Below are 9,647 nucleotides of genomic sequence, written 5' to 3' on the forward strand. Positions count from 1 at the left end.
GTATTTTTTAAGCATAAAACTTACAGAAATTTTTACTCCTAGAGATCTACTTACTGCAAGTCAACAAAAGACAAAAAAAATGGAATTCACAATTATTTTGCGATTATAATTTCCTAGCACTCATTAGACATAATTTACATTTAGGTCTTTGTCCTTGCAGCCATCTATTCTTTCTTCCATCCCGAGATATCCATTTGGTTTCCTGGTAAGTATTAAATTCAGTTGAGGTGAGGCTGAGTAAATAAATAACATTGAAAAGCACAAGGCTTAAAACTTTGTTTCAAGTGATACAGTGACATCACAATAAAAAGTAGTATATTCATACTTCATAAACTAATGTTTAAATTAGCATAACTATTGCTTCCATGACTTACTTAAGTTATTAAGTGTAATAGATTTGGATTTTACTCACAAGTTAGAATTAATCCAAAAATCTAAGGTTTTGTTTTTTTTTTAAAGATTTATTTATTTATTTATTTGACAGACAGAGATCACAAGTAGGCACAGCAGCAGGCAGAGAGAGAGGAGGAAGCAGAGAGAGAGAGAGAGAGAGAGGCTCCCCGCTGAGCAGAGAGCCTGATGTGGGGGTCTATCCCAGGATCCTGGGATCATGACCTGAGCTGAAGGCAGAGATTTTTTTTTTTTAAAAGATTTATTTATTTGACAGATAGAGATCACAAGTAGGCAGAGAGGCAGGCAGAGAGAGAGAGAGGAGGAAGCAGGCTCCCAGCCAAGCAGAGAGCCCGATGCAGGGCTCGATCCCAGGACCCTGGGATCATGACCTGAGCTGAAGGCAGAGGCTTTAACCCGCTGAGCCACCCAGGCGCCCCGAAGGCAGAGATTTTAACCCACTGAGACACCCAGGTGACCCCCCAAAACTACGTTTTTAATAGGTGAAAGCATGATCCCAGTTTCTCTCCCTTTCTTGGAAATATAAAATATCTAAGGGAGAGAATAGAAGGAAGGAGGGGGGACAGGAGAGGAGGAACACAGTGAGAAGAAAAAGGACAAGCAATGTAGACACTGGGTATTTTTCCTGTCCCCATCATTCTTTAATTCCATTTAATAAACTCATCTCCAGGGTACAAGATCCTGGAATTCAAAATAAGATAAATTTTAAGATCTGTTAGTAATTTTTAAAAAATCCATATATTATGCCAATTTTCCAAAAATTGCACATTTAATGTCAAAGTTCTCCTTATGGCCCTGGCCACCAGGAGTCTTGTCTGCCAGTGACCTGTCACAGTTTTCCACTTGCTTTGGTCCTCTCTCGGTTCTTTCTTGCTTGCTTGATCTCTTTTGTTATATTGCAATCCTTTAATAAAATGTTAACCTGAAAATTTGCTGTGAAGACATTTCACAGTCTTGGTGTCAATCTGTAATTTTTTTTTTCCAATCTGCAAAATTTAGTCAGGTTGTAGGTAAAATACTCAAGACCTTCTATTACATTGTATCTAACTGTGGGTTCTCATGAAAATTCAAGTGTAATTTATATAGGATGAGTATACTTTATATATATATATATATATATACATATATATATGATGATTATACTTATTATTCATAGTAGGATACCTTTAAGAGTGGAAAGATTGTAGAGACTATCAATAATTAAGCCAGAATAATAGGAATAAACTGAAAGTGTCCCAGGTAAACCAGGGCAAAAGAGCACCCTATTTAGAGAAAGATTATAAAATACAAGTGGGACTATTGTCATAATTCAGTGTAAGCTCTTCTTGAAATTGCTTATTTAGTCACACCCCTTAATGTTCTAATATCTTAAAGGAGAAGACAGATTCTATACTAACTCTTTAATCGGATTATTTTTCATTCAATTTCTTCCTTCCTTCCTTTGTCCCTTCCCTCTTTCCTTCCCTCTTTCCTTCCTTCCTTCCTCCACAAGACTGAGGAATGGAAGCTAAAAGAACATTCTGAAAAATTTATAGTAAGATTTCTCAACTTGGAAAGGCTGTTTTGTTTGCTTATTTATTTAACCTGTATATTTGTTTGTTTGTTTTTGATGATTATGATGTTTGTAAGCCAGTAGTTAGGGACTTAGTGGATTAGAATGTAGTTTGTGTATAATAAATATTAAAAACAGTAATAGGTAATGAACAGTATAGCAGAGTATGAGTAAGCAGATAATAATAATAGTCATTCTGTGTATATTATCATTAATCCTTGTAAAAACCCTGTAAGTTGGTAAGGTAGTATTAGTCCCACTTTACAGATGCAGAAAATGAGGTTCACTAGCTTGCTAGGGTCACAAAGTTGGGATGAAAGAGAACCATCATCTGGATCCAAACCCCATGATCTTCAATGTATGAGTTGTCTCTCTCTCACTCTGTCTTTTTTTTTTTTTTTTTGAGTTGCCTTTGTCTACTGTCTGCCATCATCTCAAATTTTCTCCACAATGATTAAAGACCTATAATTATAATATAATATTATGTGTCTTTTCCAGCAAAAATAGATATGTTATTTATGTTGTCTGTGGAGCTGATTTTCTGGTCTACCTGTTATGCCTGCTTAGCCAACATGATTCACCAAACAGAATTACAACAGCTTTCCACAACCGATGGTTGAATACTAGGGACTGGAGTGATAGTATTTACTCACTTACCTGTAATAGTTTGGGAACATATAATGGATGGAAAAATAAGACTCTTTTCCTTAAACCGATTAGAGACCTGCTTTTTTAATCTCCAAAGATGGCAGTCTGCCGTGGCAGCCAGTTGAATCCAGTTCTTAGGTAGTTTCATCTGTTGTACCCCACACCCACAACAGCCCTGTCTCCCTGAGCTTCATGTAGATAACAAGGGGTACCATACAGGCCCCTGATGGGAACACAGTCTGAAGAGTGGTAATGACACCCAGATAAACAGAAATGCAATGTCATTGATTATATACATATAATCATACACACACACACACACACACATATATATATATATATATATATATATATATATATATATATATATATTATGTCCTGAGATCTTACTCAGGACACCTGCTTTGCTGTGGAGTGACCAGGAGGTAGGCTAAATCAAAGTCTCATCTGATGTCCAGGACTTTGGGAAACATTGGCCCTGAAAATTCTAGAACGTGCTATGTCCATTCCCACTAAGACGGATTTGCAGTCCACCTACTAACTCATTCTAGAGTCACTCTGAGGTGAAAGGGCCCATACACTTGCTTTGAAGCATTTGCAGTCCAGCTTCCTGAAGGCAAAAGCGGAGGCTGCTGGCCTCTTTGCCAATGACTTTCTTTCCACTATCCCATGAAATTTAGCATGCTGAACTGAATCATTTATTAGACTGGGTTCCACTATTTATTTATAATGTCACCTTCTAAGTTAAAAAAGACAAACTTTATGGTCCTTATTCAATAGGCTTCTATAATGGTATCCTAGACTACCTCTCTAACCGTGCCCTCCATTATTCCTACCTGGCACAAGTGGTTTCTAAACAGAGGACCAAAGATCCCTGCCCCGGGGAACAAATTTGTTATGTCAATGGATCCCGGAATCCATGCATGCCTCGACATTAGACTGAATTATACTATGCCTTCCATCTCATGTCTGTGTTGCTCAAATAAATGTACATAGATGCTATGGCACATTTATTCCAAAGCGAGTTTAGAGCGATTTTGTCTATGGTGACTTTGTCTTTGTGTATTGTTTTCTAGAAAGGCTACTAGAAGTACAATAATTATCGCATTGGGTAAGAGGAAAAACTTTTCTGATGTTTAGAGGTAGAGCTTAAGTTTCCAAAAGTCTTTATTCTAGCAAACCTGGACAATTTTTTCCTTGCTATCTTGCCTTCAGGTTTTTGCTGGAGTTCAATTTCCATGACTTACTTTCACCTTTAAAAATTCTATGTAAGGGTCCGTTTTTATTTCAAAAATTCCCTACTATGAAGTGTCCTTTCCTCTTGCAATCTGACCCAGTGCTAGCCTTTTCTATGGCTGTCCCAGTGCTGTGTGTAAGAGACTGTGTTTTACTTGTCTTTGTGTACCTGAAACACCCAGCATAAGCCTGCCACATCATATAAACAGAAAATCTTGTCACCCTGACATAAAGATTGGCCCGTGAATAATCAGCATCGATACACATATAACATAAAACTTGTACATTAAAGTCAACAGAAATAAGGTGATATATTTCAATTATTGTTTACTTTATTGAGAAAAAAACATTGCATGAATTCATCATTATGCTACTTTAGCGCTTTTAGAGCTCTAAAATTCATCCGGCTTTTAAACTGTTTTTAGCTTCTGAACCTAGTGCACAAGAAGCTGAATTCACTCATCGTTGTTTCACATGCAAAATAAAATTTCTCTTACAGATAATTAACGTAATAATCTATCTCCCAACAGTATTGCTTCATTAGCGTGTTTCTAGGAAGGGCTGTCTTATGAAAGTTAAGGCCAGAGTTCAGACTTGGTCTTGTGTTAGGATAGAAATCTTATTGCCATTATTGCCCATACAACTTTGATAGATTTTTTTTTTAAAGATTTATTTATTTATTTATTTGACAGAGAGAGAGAGATTACAAGTAGATAGAGAGGCAGGCAGAGAGAGAGAGAGAGGGAAGCAGGCTCCCTGCTGAGCAGAGAGCCCCATGCGGGACTCGATCCCAGGACCCTGAGATCATGACCTGAGCCGAAGGCAGTGGCTTAACCCACTGAGCCACCCAGGCGCCCCCAACTTTGATAGATTTTTAAGTCATCACTGGGGACAAAGATCCCATCTCTTTTATCTCTGTATTTCCCTAGTCCTAGAGAACCATGCTGCTTCACATACAAAGCGTGTTCCAAGCATCTAGCAAGTGAATACCCACACGAGGCAGTCACAAAAAGGGCTCTGTGCTGACCAGCAGTTGGGTCTAGTTAAGCCAAACAGGCCCCTGGGTGATAATACTTACTACCGAGGCCCAATAGATGAGATAGGCCTTTATTTATCATGATATAAGAGAAAAATATTACACCCCTTTATGCCTCTTTTCTCCTATCTTATCAAAATTATATGATACATTTTTTCTCACTCTATTCATAGAGAATTATAACAAATTTTCATCAAAACAGATACGTGCCTTCTTTGGTAACCGCCATTCAAACTACCTAGTTCTTTTAGATCTGTTACAGCAGGAGAGGTGCAAGCTGAGAATAGGAAACAGCAGAGCAATCCTTGGAGACCTTCCAGAATTTCAAAATATAATTTTGGCGGGTCTACATCAATCAAGGGAAAGTGGTAATGGAAATTCAGAAATCCGTTTTTCCCTTGCCCTCTATCTGTGATTTACATTTTCTTAGAGCACCACTGATTATCAGTTGAGATTCAGGATATCATTTCTTTGCCAATTTAGAGACCAGTAAGTCTGACTTTAAATGGGAAATCATCTCAAATTTTTAAGTGATGCTTCTGCATAAAGAAACATTTATTTTTGTCTTAGTGCTAATAGGGTTTCAATTGAAAAAAGTCATGAAGCCCAAATAAGACTTTTCTAGAGAAAAGTTTATTTTTATTTTATTTATTTTATTTTTCAAAGTTTTTATTTATTTATTTGACAGAAAGAGACAGAGAGAGAGCACAAGCAGGGACAGCAGCAGAGAGAGAGGGAGAAGCAGACTCTCTGCCGAGCAGGTGGCTGATGTGGGGCTCAGTCCAGAGACCCCGGGATGAGGAAGACAGAGGCTGAACAGACTGAACCATCCAGGAACCTCCAAGGGAAGGGTTTAGAAAGGCAAGCACCGGTGTTCTTTATATAGTTGGGACCTCCAAAACAGCTCAGTGAGACTCACTGAAACCATCCTCCCTCCCATCACAGAGCTAGGAACAGAATTTGGGAAATCCCAGAAGAGAGAACTGGGACCACACTCAGAATGATAGTCCTATAAATTTAGAAACCAACTCCTCATGGCAGTAGGATTAGGAAAATGTCCTTAAGTTCAATTGATTCTATCATCAAACAAGCTATTTTTAAAACTGTTTTTTAAAACCTCCATATAGTCTTACTGGGGTGCGGTGCTTATTTCTTCCTTCCTTTATCTTGGCAGAACATCCTCATCATCGGTTTCCCAGAAGGAAATGCCAAATCCTAACATCAGACAGTCAGAGCAAATACAAATCTCTCCACATTTTCCTTTGCCGAAGAATCGTTATTCCTATTACCATTGTATTTGTAAGAATATACCCAATAGTTGAATACTTTTCTAGTCACTTGAACAAATATATATATATATTTGGGGGGATTTGAGTCTTTATTATTTAAAGTTTACAGATTAAGAAAATACTATAGAAACTTTTAATTTTTTTATTATGTTCAGTTAGCCAACATATAATATAGTACATCATCGGTTTTGATGTAGTATTCTACAATTCATTAGTTGCGTATAATACCCAGCCCTCATCACAACACGTGCCCTCCTTAATACCCATCACCCAGTTACGCCGTCCTCTCCTCCTCCCTTCTGTGATGTTCAGTTTGTTCATGTATTTTTAAAGATCTGAGCTTTATTAAAAATCCAACCAAAGAAGACAGTAAAGCTTGATCATAAATGAGACGACTAATTAGACATACTTCAATTTAAATTATGACTTCAAAGATCACCAGGCTTTATCAGAAATGAGGGTGTTCCAAGACAGGCTCTGTTCCTGCAAATCCGAGTGTGCTTTGGGGAGTTTTGGGGCCGGAAAGGGAGGCCGTCTCGAGCTGTCCCTGTCCTGGAATCCAGGCGGTCAGATCCTAATAGCAGAGAAGATGTCCAGGGAGGAAGATGATATTCCAAGTCATTAAGATTTACAGTAAAGCCGAACACCTCCTCCCACACCGAGAATCAAACAAGAATCACGTATAGTCCTCAGCCCCAGGTGTGAGCCTGTGCTTGCGATTGATTACCTGTCTTCCAGGTGTTCAAACCTCCATTAAATTGTTACCTGTCATTTAACCCTAGTGCTGGGAGGTGGCTTGGTTTTTCTTTATTAGTTGAAGAATTAAAAAAAAAAAAAAAGCAAGGAGGACTCATTCTTTTTTAGATTTCACCTTGAAGTGTGTCCCCATACTGGATAATCCAATTGAAGGGCACTGCTTCGAGTTTTCTAGTTCTGTTCACAGCAACATGAAGTAAGTAGAACATTCAGACTTAGACTTACAGCAGTACCAGTGCTCTCCACGCCCTTCGGAAGGGACAAAAATACTTGCCACCCAAAGAGTGTGATCTTTTTTTCCCCCATTCTTTCTTAAAAAAAAAAAAAAACACTCCAAATATCCATGCTATTTATTATTATTATCGCTATTATTATTATGTGAGAAGTGAATTATATTCACTCATTAGGGTGACCCACTGATGTGCTAAAGTGGTAAGATGATATTCTTTACATCTCATCTGACATTACCAAAGCCTCCAAACTCCAAAGCACAAAGCATGACATCATTAGTGGGTTCCGCGAGCAAGTTTAAGCAGATCTGTGTAAGAGTCATGTGTATTTTTTATGACAAATCATCATTTTTTGAAATCTAAGTAAATATCATCTACTAGCTTGTGTCAAAACAAGGAGTTCAAACTTTACTTGATTCTTGAAGCAAATCACGTTATACTGAAAGAATGGCTCCCCGGGACTGTGTTGAAACAATCGGTTTCTTAAGCAGTATGTCCTCTGTGAGAAGTCAATTCCGAGTAAGTAAATAGGACATGAGGCCATTTTAAAATCTGTGCCAAGATAAAACAAGAAAGCACCTCCGAAGTTAAGCCAAACAAAACCAGAAATATGTCGCGGGTCTGTCTACTCATAACTCCACATCGTTAATTCAGGTTATCTGTGTTTGTCTAAAGCCGCTTGATTTAATCTGGTTTCATAAAATGTCTGTTACAGAGTCAGTGCCAAACCTACTTCATGATGTGCTCTATTTTTTAAATACTGGGAGACAGAACATACACCTTGAACATATCAGTATTATTCTTTATTTTTGGCTTATTTATTTGTAGAATGTAATAGCAAAATAACATGGACCCAGAAGGCCCCATTTTAAGACTGACATATTTAATACCTAATACCATGTCGTATCACTTTTATTTTTTGCATTTTATTTTTCAATTTTATTTTTTTATTTTTTAAAAAGATTTTATTTATTTATCCGACAGAGATCAAAAGTAGGCAGAGCAGCAGGCACACAGAGAGAGGGGGAAGCAGGCTCCCTGCTGAGCAGAGAGCCCGAAGCGGGGCTTGATCCCAGGACCCTGAGGTCATGACCTGAGCCAAAGGCAGAGGCTTAACCCACTGAGCCACCCAAGCGCCCCTCACTTTTATTTTTTAAAACCCTTTATTGAGGTACGACCGATATACAGAAAGCTATACATATTTACTATAGACAACTTGATGAGTTTTTAAAATAAGAAATACTGTCAAACTATCATATCACTATGCTCAAGGCCATAAATTTATCCATCACTTCCAAAAGTTTCCATCCTTCCTTTGTTTATATATTTATAATATTTTTTGTCTGTTGCAGTAAGAGCACTTAATGTATGATCTACCTTCTTAGCAAAACTTTAAGTCTACAATACAATGTTGTTAACTATAATCTCGATGTGGTACAGTAGATCTCTGAAACCTATTCATCTTGCATAACTGCAACTTTGTAGCTTTGACCTATGCCTCTTCATCTCCCCTTGCCCCAGCCCATGGTAACCACAATTCTACTCTCTGGTTCTGTGAGTTTTAGATTTTAGATTACTCATAAAAGTGTAATGCAGTTACTTGTCTTGTAACTGGCTTATTTTATTTAGCATAATGTCCTCTGGGTAGGATTCCCTTCTTTTCAAAGCCGAGTAATATTTGATTGATTGTGTATATCGTATTGTTTAACAGAGATATAATTGACATATAACATTATATCAGTTTCAGGGGTACAACATGATTTGATATTTGTATACCCTGGGAAAGGATGACCATAATAAGTCTAGTTAATATCCATCACTATACTTTGTTACAAATTTTTTTTCTTGTGCTGAGAGCTTTTAAGTTCTATACATACATATAGATATGTATGTAAAGAATATATGTATATGCTTTATACATATATACACACATACAGACATTTTAAGTTATACACATACATAGACATGGTATATATATATTTTTTTCCTTATGATGAGAAGACTTATGATCTACTCTCCCAACAACTTTCACATTTACCATACAGCAGTGTTAACTAGAGTCATCATATGGTACATTATATCTCTTGTACTTATTTATCTTATAACTACAAGTTTGTATATCACATTTTCTTTATCCATTTATCCTTCGGTTGACATTTTGGTTTTTTCCCACATCTTGGCCATAGTGAACAATGCCTTAGTGAATCAGAAAGGCAGACATCTCTCCCAGATCGTGACTTCAATTCCTTTTACACACCCAATAGTGGGATTGCTGGTCAAATGATAATTCTATGTTTACGTTCTTGAGGAACCTCCCTACTGTTTCCATAGTGGCTACACGGATTTATATTCCCACCAGTAATGTACAAAGTTCCCTAGTCTCCGCATCTTCACTAACACTTGTTATCTTGTGTTGTTGTTATTGTTGTTGTTTTTATAATATCCATTCTAACAGGTGTGAGGAGAGATCTCCCCATGCTTTTGGTTCT

The sequence above is a fragment of the Meles meles genome, chromosome 14 (assembly GCF_922984935.1).
Source record: "Meles meles chromosome 14, mMelMel3.1 paternal haplotype, whole genome shotgun sequence".
In the NCBI taxonomy this organism is placed as follows: Eukaryota; Metazoa; Chordata; class Mammalia; order Carnivora; family Mustelidae; genus Meles; species Meles meles.